Source organism: Lissotriton vulgaris, chromosome 2_1, assembly GCF_964263255.1.
Source record: "Lissotriton vulgaris chromosome 2_1, aLisVul1.2, whole genome shotgun sequence".
NCBI lineage: Eukaryota > Metazoa > Chordata > Amphibia > Caudata > Salamandridae > Lissotriton > Lissotriton vulgaris.
Genome location: NC_141687.1, coordinates 1,055,450,618 through 1,055,463,336, shown reverse-complemented (window position 1 = coordinate 1,055,463,336; position 12,719 = coordinate 1,055,450,618). Strand labels below are relative to the sequence as shown.

The 12,719-nt window shown below is 43.0% G+C and overlaps 1 long non-coding RNA gene across 4 annotated transcripts in view; it reads right to left on the bottom strand.

Annotated features, from left to right (window-relative positions):
* Positions 1-11,892, bottom strand: part of LOC147731584 (uncharacterized) — a 793,594-nt gene extending 781,702 nt beyond the window's left edge. For 2 of the 4 annotated variants that reach the window (XR_015308455.1, XR_015308452.1), the window contains exon 1: positions 11,690-11,868. This is a non-coding gene — a long non-coding RNA (uncharacterized LOC147731584). Of the gene's footprint in view, positions 1-11,689 lie in introns of all 4 variants that reach the window. The other 2 variants (XR_015308453.1, XR_015308454.1) reach the window with 2 other exon arrangements.
* Between the last annotated feature and the right edge of the window lie 827 nt (positions 11,893-12,719).

Below are 12,719 nucleotides of genomic sequence, written 5' to 3'. Positions count from 1 at the left end.
GAAGCAAGAGCTTGTCAGAGATTGAGAAAGGATACACTCAACCAGAAAAGGAGAGTTTGGCAGTAGTGTTGGCTGCGAACATTACCACATGTTCGACTACGGGAAACCGTTTACAATCATAACTGATCAACAGGCACTCACAACAATATATGGCAATCCGAACGCAAAGATACTACCAAGGATAGAGAGATGGGGAATCAGGCTCATGGACTACAACTTCAAGATTAATCACAAGCCAGGAAAGTAAAACAACCCGGCTGACTATGTGTCGCGGCACCCTTTGCCACAAGCATCGCAAGCAACAACAATGGCAGAGGAGTAGCTCAATTTTGCACTGAAACTGAGTACACCGACAACGATAACATTGGAAGAACTGGAACGTGAAACAAAAAGAGACCACACCATGCAGGAGACAATGAGAGTCACCAGACAACAAAGATGGAGGTATGTAAACAGCAACAGCAGTGTAGAAAGAGGGGTAGAGAAAGAAGAACTGTTAGCGTTCAAAAGGATAAGTGAGGAACTGTCGGAGTGCGGAAATGGAATAATAATGAGAGGCACTGGGATAGTAATGCCCCGGACACTGAGAAAAAGAACAGTAGAATTGGCGCATGAATCGCACAGAGGAATAGTGGCAACAAAAAAAATGCTACGGGAAAAGGTGTGGTTTCCAGGACTAGACAACATGGTAGAAGAAATGGTGACGCACCGTCACATTTGTCAAATAACAGGGCCCTCATCAAAGCCGGAACTGCTGCAAATGTCCCAACTACCAATGGCGGTGTGAACAGAGCTGGCTGCAGACTTTCATGGCCCATTGGAAACAGGAAGTTACCTACTGGTGATCGTAGATGAATACTCAAGGTTCCCGATAGTGAGACCGGTAGCGTCCACATCGGCCAACGCAACGCTGCCAGTGCTAGATGATGTATTCGCAGCATGGGGATCACCACAGACACTGAAAACAGACAATGGCCCGCCTTTCTCAGGTGAGGAGTTAAAAAAATTCATGGCATATCTGGGAATCAACCACAGAAGAATAACACCGCTGTGGCCACAGGCAAACGGCATGGCAGAACGGTTCATGGGAACCATCAAGAAGGCGATACAGAGGGCAAAACTGATGCAGATATCAACCGGGCAGGCCTTATTTCAGGTACTAAGAGATTATCGAAACACCCCTCATAGCTCCACGGGAAAGTGCCCTGTAGAATTGGTACTAGGACGTTCAAGCAGGACGAGGCTGCCAGAAATAAAGGAGGTGGAGAAGTCAGAACAAAAGGATATCGCTGCAAGGGACAAGGAACAGAAAGCCAAGATGAAGGCCTATGCTGACCAGAGAAGACATGCAACAAACACAAAACTAAAAGGAGACACCGTGCTAGTAAAACAGAGACAAGTGAAGAAATCGGACAGCGCTTTCTCAAGAGAACCTTTGATGGTGACAGAAATAAAAGGGCCAATGATCACCGCCTCAGCCGGTCAACATCACATCACCAGGAATAGCTCGCATTTCAAGGAACTGAAAACTAAAGAAGAAGAGATGCCAAAGCAAGAACTGGAAGAGGACAGACCACAAGTGGAATCACCAGCGGACCTACAAGAGCAGCGACCAAGAAGAGAATGCAAAAAGACAAAAAGACTAATAGAGGAGATGTAAGGGGACAGAGGCTGTAAACACTACCTATTTGCATATCTCTCTGTCTCTCTCTCTCTCTCTCTCTCTCTCTCACATCATCATCAAACAGCAAGCCTAATGAAAAAAAATGTTTTGTTCACAACATGGGGGGAGATGTCGTGCCCTGGACAATGGCACTAGGACCCTGGGGTATAGGGTCAAGGGACAAGGGGACACCGGACACCACATCCGGTCAGGGGAGGGGACCTGAGGGCATTCTGGGATCGGACCTCGAGGAGAGAGGTCGGGAAACCTTGTGCACTGCAGAACATAATAAAAGTATACCTGATTGCCCAGCTGTGTCCCGTGTGTTCTCTGGGTTCGGGAACACAACACCTTCCTAAACTCTGGTTGAAACTCTTTAGAAACAATTAGAAGAATTTCAAAAATAGCAGGATGAAAGCATATCCTTGAGACAGGTTGTAACTTCCGAGACCATCTTGTAGGATCGTTGTGAGCCACTTGTTGTTTTGACATTAGTTATTTATTTTTGTAAAGCGCTCGTATACCCGGGGCTGTCTTAGCACTGCTCGAATTAAACGAATAAACACTTATGGAGAAAACCAGAGCCGAGCAGAAATTGATTTTTGACCAATAAGCCAAGTTTAAGGGCTATCCTGAAGTGCAGGGCATAGGTTAATTCCTTCAGATTGAGAGGAAGAGAGTTCCACAGCTTAGCTGTGCTAATCACAAAACGTTTGCCTCCCCTACGACTTTTTCTGAATTTGGGTACTACAACATTTTTAGCACCCATAGAGCATAATGGTCTAGTGGGGATGTACCAGGGGAATTTTTGAATTACATAATCAGGCCCAATGTTGTGTAGTGCTTTAAAAGCAATGCACAACACTTTAGGCAATTCCTGATAGCCAGTGAAGCTCTCTAAGTGTGAAATTTGCTCATTGATGTTTGCGAAGTCCAAACAGGAGCTGGGCTGCTGCATTTTGAGGTGTTTGTAGCTTTGTCAGAAGGGTTTGCTGCACGTTAATTTGCAGTGCATTGCAGAAGTCTAGTTTAGGCAGGACTAAAGCTATAAATTCAGCAGGTACGAATGAAAGGAAGAATCTTTCTGTTCATTTTTAGCATGTAAAAACAGATGATGCAATTTGATTGACCAGGCTATTGAATTTCAGCCTATTGTCGAAGATGATGCCAAAGTTCCTTACTTTTTTCACTGGCTTTGGCAAAGCACCAAAGTCCTAGCCCACCAGCTGGGGGACCAGAAAGATGTGTTATTTCCAAAAAGGAGAATTTCAGTTTTTCCTGAATTAAGTTTAAAACTATTTTTGTTCATCCAGTCCCCAACATTTTTCATGCAGTTATTGAATTTGATGGCCATGTGGTCTGGGTTGCCTGAGACCGAGACCACAATTTGGGTGTCATCAGTATAGGAAATAACTGAGAACCCAAAAGACTTAATGAGTTTGGTCAGCAGTGCAATGTATAGATTTAAAAGAGTAGGACTACATGATGCCCCTTGTGGGACCCCACATGGGAGGGTGAAAAAATTGGATACATATCCATCCATTGCTACACTTTGCTCGCATTGAGACAAGAAGGATGTTAAGAAAGCAAGGGCTTTTCTTTGATTCCGAGGAAATGTAGGTGGTCAATCGGAATGTTATGGTTGACCGTGACAAATGCTGCTGAGAGGTCAAACAATATTAGGGCAGCATTTTATCCTCTATCTAAAGGGGCTGATCTGTTTTCAGATGTGACAATAAGTGCTGTATCTGTGCTGTGTTGGCTTCTAAAGCCAAAAATGCATACTGTCTACTTGGCCGTTTGTGTTGAGAAAGGCAGTCTACTGTTGGTTAACAGCTGTGTCTATGATTTTTACTGAAAGTGGCAGCCGGGATATACCCCCACATGCATCAATCTAGGATTTTGCATTTCTTAAATAGCGAAAATTAAGGAATCGCTATTTAGGAAATGCAAAATGCTATGCATCATTTTTTTCGGTATTTCTTTGTGATTCGGTAAGAATCGCATTTTTTACCGAATCCCAAAGAAATACCGAATTCTTAAGTTAATTTTCGCAATTTCCATTCATTCCTATGGGCCAAAAGGCCCATAGGAGTCAATGCAAATTGCGAGTGGCACTTAGAAAATTTCATGGGTGCAGGGGGGGGGTCCAAAGGACCCCCCCATGCACCCCTGAAATGTATTTTTCGCATCATGTTGCACACACACATGTCCTAAGGACATGTGTGTCCGTAACATGAATGTTGAAAAAAAAACATTTAAAGCATTTTAAACACTTTTTCCAAATTTACCGAGTGGTTCAACCACTCGGTAAATTTGGAACCCTAAGTGCGAATTTTCACTTGTCAAAGTGATGATGCATTGCTTTTAAGAAGTCGCACATCTGCGACTTCTTAAAAGCACCCGCAATTTTAGAACTCGCAACAATGTTGCAAATTCTAAAATTGCTTCATGCATCCCAAAAAGCACTTTTGCATTCGCAAACGGCCGATTTTAAGGAATCGCACCGTTTGCGAATGAAAAAGTGCTTGATGCATGTGGGGGTTTGGCCGATAATTACTCGGATCAGTGGGTGGGGGGTTGTTTTATTTTTTATAAGAGGCAAGGTGGAAGCTTTTTTCCAGACGTTTGGGAGGTAACCAGTGTTAAGTTTTTCATTGAAGATGGGTGTTAAATGGCCTGAAATCATTTTGGTACTTCATGAAGGTTTTAGGAGGGCAGGAATTCTCGGGGGGACCCGGATTTTGTAAATTTAATGAATTGGAGTACTTGGTCTGCAGTGAGTAGGAAGAAGCTACTTAATGGTTACGGGCTAGTGGACCAAGAATAATCATCTGGTAGGTGAGGAGTTGCTGTATGATTCGCTGTACAGACTGAATACACATCTTTGACTTTGGATTGGAGAAAAGAGAAAAGTGTATTGCAAAATGATTGGCTAGAATTAGAGTTCTTGTTTTTAGAGATGTTTGAGATCGATTTCACCGTTTTTAAGAGCTCTTTTACTGAGTCTTACACAGTTTTGATTTTTTGATTAAAAAATGCTGATTGTACTTAAAAGATCATAATTTTGTAATCCTTTATGAATGTTTGGTATACATCTTTGTCCCTAATATTGTAGTGCTGTCTCAATCATCGTTCTAGTTTACGACACAGTTATTTTTCCGTTTTGAGCCTATCTGAATAACAAGGTTCAGTTGGTGTCCATCTGTGATTGGTCGATTTTTTTCAGGGACTAATAGTTTGTCACATATTATGTCCATGAATGTAAATCAGTGACTGTTTGGTCTAGACTTTTTGCGTAGGTCAATGTTGATTTAAAAAGAACAGATGTACCGTGGGGGTCTTGTTAAACATTACTGCAGAAGGGTCGGACCAAATACGTGACAGGAACCTTTTACATTTTAACAGTGTTATCCGTGAAAATCCCATCAAGGGTGTATCCTGCCTCATGAGTAGGATCCTGAACTATCTGATTTAGACATAAGCTAAACACAGTTTCTAGTACGGTCTCCAAGTCACTTACTTTTCTGGAGACCCTATTAAATTAAGAGAGTTCTTAGAATCTTTGATCATACATTTTGAATTTCAACCTGCACAAAACACACATGAATGTCATAAGGTGGGCTATCTCACCAGTCCCAAGACTGGTGCTTCACGACATTGGTCACTACCTAATGAATTAAACTGAATTTCTTACTGCCAATAGAAAATGCTCAAACGGGCCTCCATTTAATACTAAGCAGCCAGGGAATGTTGAGGTCCTCACTTCTATAACGATTTTTTTTTCAAATGTTAGGTCAGCAAACACAAATCTGACAAAGCCCTAAAATGTGTCAGTTATGGTGTACAATGTACACCATAACTCATGACAATCTCTATACGTTGAGTCGGCCTTCATGTGGTACCACTTCTCAGGGTCAGCTATCATCCCTCCATATGTAAGAGGAACATATTTACGGACTGAGTAATTTGTGAAGTATTTTTGGGCCACAAAGCCCCAGCCATGGAAGTGTCACCCTAGGGCCCAGTGCATTCATTGAAGCATGAAGACATGTGCATGAAGGATAACATAGGAAAGAACATTCCTGACGTGATAGCGTTGATTCAGAAGTGGTCACTCAGTGACATAGCTAGGGGGAGGGCAGGGTGGGGGTGGTCCGCCCCAGGCGGCACTGGAGGCCCGTTACGGCGGCCTCTGTGACAGTGTGACATGAGGTGACCTGACCTGCTTCACTAGCTTCGGTTACTGCAGGCTGCCGCTGCATGCAGTGCACACAAACTCGGGACTTAGTTTTGACAATTAAAAGTCCCGCGTTTGCACTGTGCGGCTGTGCCTGCAGTAGTTACCGTAGGAGTGCATCAGTGCACGCCAGGCTGCAGTGTAGCGCGGCCTAAGTCCACAGCGTTGCGTGAGTCGCTCTGAACTTTGTTGCCCCCCCCCCAGCCTCGCTCAGACTAGTCTTCCAGTGATGGCCCTGTAAGGACATTTTTGGCCATTCCTCGCCTCGCGACGGTAGCAGTGACACGTTACGTGCTCACCGCCCCTACGCTCGCCTCTCGTCGTGTCAAGGACGGAGTTGGAGACCATTTTTCTTGCTTGCTTTAATAATACAGTATACATTAAATTATACTGTCTTGCAGCCAGGCACGCGCCTTTTCAGAGTGACTTAGACTGACTAATTCATAAGAGGTGAGAGAGAATTTAGAACCATCCTAAAAGATGCCCGAATATTTTACACGTTCTTAGCCAAATTATTTTAATTTGATCCAAAATTAAAACGTTATCAAATTGGCAGCATGAAAATGTAAAATATTTGGAATTATTCAAATTCACACTGCGAAATGTAAATTCCAGAAGTTCGAGTCACTCATTGTGGTATGATGTAATGTTTTTACATAGCATTGATAATATAAAGCTTCTGTTTTTTTACTTCAATCGCAGTCACGACAAAGTAACGTTGTCTTGCAAAACAAATGAGATGTAGGGTTATCCTGATGTTAGCCAAGGAAAAGTTATCCGACTTACTTAATTCAATTTCATAAAGCTTTATTCGGTACATATCAAAAATGACCATGAAAGCACAAGAAATATACACATTTGAATAAAGTTGCAGAGATAATTCGCTATACACACATAGATTAAAACATCATACTTTTCCTGGCAATAATTGATTTGTTTAAAAAGGTCGCAGTAAAAAAGCATATGTCTGGATTTTGCATAATAAAAATCCACTTCATTGCATCGTTTACAGAACAAACTCCATATTTTAAGAACATAAGTTTTAGGTAGCCAATACGAAAATTCATGTAGAGATTACATATGAGAATAAAGTGCAATATGCTTTGTTTGGTTTGACCATCGCACGAACGAGGGCCATCCAGATGCTTTTTAGCGTTTGGAAACGCTACCAGATGATGTACCAGCCCGAGCCTAAGTCTGATAAGAACAAATCTATGTGACGGTCTTGACACTTGACTTAGGTATAATTGGAAGCCTTCACTTTCTAAGTATTTGTTATAAAGCATACAAGTAGACAGTAGGCCACTATTGCTCGCCCGCCTCTTAGCTCTATAGGATATAAATATGCTCTTCATCTCAATTTTTGGAATTGCTACAGCAGCATACGGATAACCCAGAATATTTACATCATAGATTTCCTGAAAACTGTGTACAATATATTTTAACCAGGGAATCCTAAGGTGGTTATCCAGTAAGAGGCAGTCGTTGATTACTAGTCAATTAAAGGCTGTCTGTTCCTTTTGCCAGATAGATTGCCAAATCATTGAGTGCTTTAGGGAGATCAAATCTGACAAATAATTAATCCCTTCTTCTCTATGGATTAAATCAGTTGGGGCTGAAGTAGGTAGACACAATATTTTTTGGAGGAATGTATTTTTGTCAATTTGCAAACGGCCTTCAGTCCCCACACCCCGGCCCCTTATAAGGCGATCGACACACATCTAGACTGATAGATCTGCATCATGTCCCTGATGCGTCTATCGCCTATCTTTGCTGCGAATCTGAAATCCCCATGGGCACTTTTGGCCATCTTTGTGCGAACTTTGCTGATTTCGTGCGACCATGTTCTATCTTTGGCGAAAGTTATTCCTAAATAACAAAAATTGTCTACTTGTTGCACTCTCTCGCCATCGATAAAGAAGGTATAGGACCTTTTGCGACCTGCCCCACAGATCATCGTATGGATTTTATTCTTGTTGATAAGCAGTTTCCTATCCTTTATAAAAACGGAAAACTGATCTATTAGACGCTGAAGGCCAATAGGGGTCCTAGACAGTAACACAGCATCGTCCGCATATAACAATACCGGCACGTCAATCCCTTTTACCTGAGGAGCATCAGCATTTATTGTTTTTAGAACAGCATCTACCTCATTAATAAAAAGTGTGAAGAGCAGGGGGGCAAGGACACAGCCTTGTCTAATGCCACACCTAACATTACATTTGGGGGTACACTCCCCTCCAACCCCCTATCGAACACAAGTTTGCAGATTTTCATACACCCGGGCTAGGAAGAAAATTATTCCTTCTGGGGCCCCAAGTTCTAACAGCGTTGTCAATAGGGTGGCATGGTCCACCAGGTCAAAGGCGCTACTTAGATCTGCGAAGCAGAGATACAGAGAGCCCTGTTTGGCCTAGGTATATTTCCCTATTAGCAAATCTAGGTTTATACACTGGTCAAGTGTTCCACGCCCTTTCCTAAAGTCATATTGGGTACTGGCCAAGATCTCATTAGCCTCCGCCCATTCTTCCAGCCTTACCAGCAATATCCAGCTCATGATTTTGACAGAGGAGTCCAATAGGGAGATAGGGCGATAGTTTTTTACATCCGACCTATCTGCCTTCTTGTGGATCGGGATAATAATCGATTATCCCCAGTCGGTGGGACACCACTGCTCATGGCTGCATCAAATACAATGGTTAAAATGGGACTCCACAGCGACGGAGCAGCTTTATAGACATCTATAGGAACCCTATCCGGCCCCTGGGCCTTCCCTCCCTTACTGGCACTAATGCCTTGTTCTACCTCTGCAATAGTAAAATCTAGAGGCACGATAGCCCAAGATCTACTATTAGCACCATAGGGGCAATCAGATTTAATTATATTAGAAAAATGGGTTACCCAGGCCTTACTAGTAAAATTGGACGTGAGCTCAGGGATCGAGTCATCTTTAAGAAAGGGACAATTGACCGTTGCCCAAAAGAGGGCACAGTTAGACATTTCCGCTGCCTGCGTCAGTTTTTCCAGGCCTCCTCTTGCAGCTCTCCCTTCCTACGCTTAAGAGCTAGATTATAATCGAATCTCAGCTGAGCTACAGATTTCTGATCAGTTGGCCTGGTCGCCAATGCCTGCTTGAGTTGGATAAGCAATACAGTGCAGGTATGGTCAACCCATCCCTTATTGTAAGTAGTTTTCCCCTTGCCGAACCTAGTAAAAGTTGAATCTATGAATTTGTTGATGCTATTAAAATTCCCTAAAATACATCTAGAGTCATTGTCATTAGTCAGGATGTCATTAATTTTCACCATACACCCTTTTACAACGGTTTTTAAAACGGCCTCAGATTTTCCACCTTTCCATCTTAATCTCGTCCCATTGGGTCTGTGTGGTTCGATGTTCTCCACAGTTCTCGTAATAGGGACAGGCCTGCCTTCCCAAATAGTAGTTACTTAAATAATACAATTGTGGGCACTCAATGTGGTTTCTTCAATCCTTGGAGCCATACAAAATGGTAAAGTATTAGATGATACAACTATGTGATCAATGATGGAATTAATGTTCCTTCCCGTATACGTAGGGATAGTATAACCACACTCATCTTTTACATATGGCAAAATTTCCAAGTCATGATCCGCCATGATTTTGTTTATTGACTCGCCATAAATGTTATGGGGGAAGTGCAGATCATCCTCTCCTGTATTACTTTTAACCCCACATACCTTTAAGAGTAGACATAGTACAAGTTGAAATATTAAAATCACCCACCCAAATAACTTAAAAAATAAAGTTTTCCTCTGCAATCAGTTTCTCTATAGAGGCCTCTAAATCCTTGACAACACTGTGCTGTGTGTTGTCAAATATGTTATTGTAATAGTTAATTAAAAGGACATTACGAGCATGCTTCTCGTGCAGTCAAAGAATCTGTGAATGAACTCCTACATGCAAATACGTTTCCACAGTTAAAGAATGACTTAAAGAGACCAATATCAAAAGGCCTCCCTTAGGTCTTCCAGACACCGAGCACTGCGCTTGTAAATTATAGGAGACAAAACCATCATAACTAACCAAGTCCGTGCACCAAGTTTCTTGAAAACAAATGATGTCATGTGATTTAATAAAATCCATCCAACCCAACGTTTGCCCTTTTGAGGCCAACCCAAAAATGTTCCAGCTGACGATGGATAACCCTTTCTTGCCACAGATAATGACCTGCTCTTGAATAGAATCTCCAGTCGGGGCAACCCCCACCCTTGGCTCAGTTGTATGGTCTCCCCTTAAATCTGTGGCGTTGATTGGTATAACCACGTACGTGGAAACCAGGTCATCTAGTTTTTCCCCTCTTTTTCATCGGGGCTGGGGGAAACCGCCACTTCAATAGCAGGGCGGTCAGATCATGTCAATCGTTTACATCTATGGTACTCAGGGCTTGAAACCGATTAGATACAGGTACCTCAATAGTTGATTATATGTCAGGGGATCTACTTTTGAGGGAAAAAATCCCTATTGAATCTATCATTTGTTGGATGTATTAAGTGGTTGTAAAAATAGCCAAGTGGGCGTAATATGATACCTTGTTCGATATAGGGTATCGATGTTGTTCTTATCAGGGAAGTTGTGTCATAATAGGGGTTTTTAAAATGAATATTAATGCAGTCACCCTTGATACTTTCATTTGAATTTCCAATCCAGTTGATTCTTCTTGTAGTGAGGATCTGATTGGAATAAATCACGGGGAACCCACATTGACGGTTAAGCCAGGATACCGTTTTATTTTTCAGTGATTCGTGGGACTCGTGCTGGTTTAGATTTAAGTTTAGGTTCAGGGGTGGAACATTCGTTAAAACTGCCACATACGGGGCACAATCAGGTGGTAAATTTATGGTATTGCTGCGCTTAACTTCATGTATTGGCCTTTCTCCCCTAGACTCTGGCGCTACAAGACTTGTCTTACTGATTTGTCTATTTTCCTCCACTGTAGTAACCTTGGCCTTCTCAATGCTGCAATGGACCTCTGGATTGGATGTTTCCACCGTGGCATTACTGGCACTGCGTTCTTCCGCGGTTTTCATTGAAGTTTTTCATGTTTCACTTTGGAGAGATATCTCTCCACCTAACCTTATGACCTCTCTAGTCAGATTGTCTAATTTAATGGTCAGCGGTTTAATAAAACTTTCAATTTTAGCAACAAAAATATTAAGTAACTGCTCAACCTGCATATCATTAAAAACCACAGTGCTATTGTTACCTGGTTGCTCATCTGTGCCTAGTACGCGTGGGGGTATTGTTTTAACGCCCTTGCTGGTATTAATAGGACCCCGTTTAATTTGGTTATTTCTGCATCCCCTTCTTGCTCTAGGAGCCAGCGACCTTTGAGTCGATATAATAGTGGTGTCATCCGGCGTTGTTGGTGATTGTACTAAGCCTGTAGATGACAAGGCACCTAAACTACTGGGCTCCCTGCTATCTACTTGGGATTCCGGCAGAGGTATTAGGGGTGTTGGTGGTAAGCTACCTGTATCCAGTGAAAGTCGTCGTTCCGTTCTGACTATTTCATCATTAATCACACTTACTGCTCTCACAAGGTAAGTGTCTATGTTTGCACTAGCATGCTCAATGGACGTTTTACTACCCTTCCGCTTAGACATTGCTAAAAAGAGAAATCACAATTATGCTAAAAATTAATTAAACTAACCATGTACACAAAGCTGATATAATAAGGATTAACAAGTTACCGCACGAACACTTAAATAATCTAGTCCAGGGCGAATAGATCAAAATGTCCTTACCCAGAGGGTGGCACTGGATAGTCTTTCTGTGTTGCCTGTGTGAAAATTTTGTGGAAAAGAAGAAAACCAAGAGCACTGGCCCAGCCAAGCCTCGACAGTCTCAGACGGGCTTTGACGGGCCCGCCCTTGGCCCGGGCTTAGCCCGGCACCCGCACGCGTCCCGCGACACGGGAGCTCTCAGGATCTTTTATGCGCCACCGATCACAGAATGGGTGTAAGCGGCGTCTGTCCGCAAAGGCTCATGGGGAATGTAGTCCCCCCTCTAGGCGGCCACGCAATGATATCCGCAGGCTGCGGCAACGGGGAGAGACCGGCACCAGTGACAGGAGGCTTGCGGCGGCAGCAACATCCCAGTTATTTTTTCACCCAAAATTAGTAAAAAGAGCACCCGCTCCTCCGGGTCTCTCAGGATCTTTTATGCGCCACCGGGCGCAGAATGGGCGTAAGCGGCGTCCAGCCACAAAGGCTCGTGGGGAATGTAGTCCCCCCCTCTCGGCAGCCGCGCAGTGATATCCGGAGGCTGAGGCAGCGGGGGGAGTCGGCACCATGACAGGAGGCTTGCAGCGGCAGCAACAGTCCCAGTAAGTTTTTCCCCCAAAATTAGTAAAAAGAGCACCTCCGACTTACTCAAAATGGCATTTTGACTTATAATTCTGCAGTACCAGAGCCACTCACTTAAAACTTTTATAAATGGTCTTTGAATTATTGTAACTGTTAAGCAGATAAAATGGAAAACAAAATCTAGGTGCAGGATTAATTAAGCATAATTACTGCAAGACGTTCGAGCAGCTCCATAAAGAGGATGTCTGTCTGGTGCTAAGGCCTCGTGGAAAGCGCACATAAACAAATGTTCATTAAGAACGGCTTTTAATTTCATTTATTAGTATGTGCACAATGACGATCATCTAATGTGTGTCTGGGATCTGGCAGCTTTTGCCTTTTCTGTGGGGAGTTGAAGAATTTCTGATTCACGAAAAACACACCCTTACTGGTACGGCAGTTTTCCAACCCCTGCACAAATTTCGAGTTG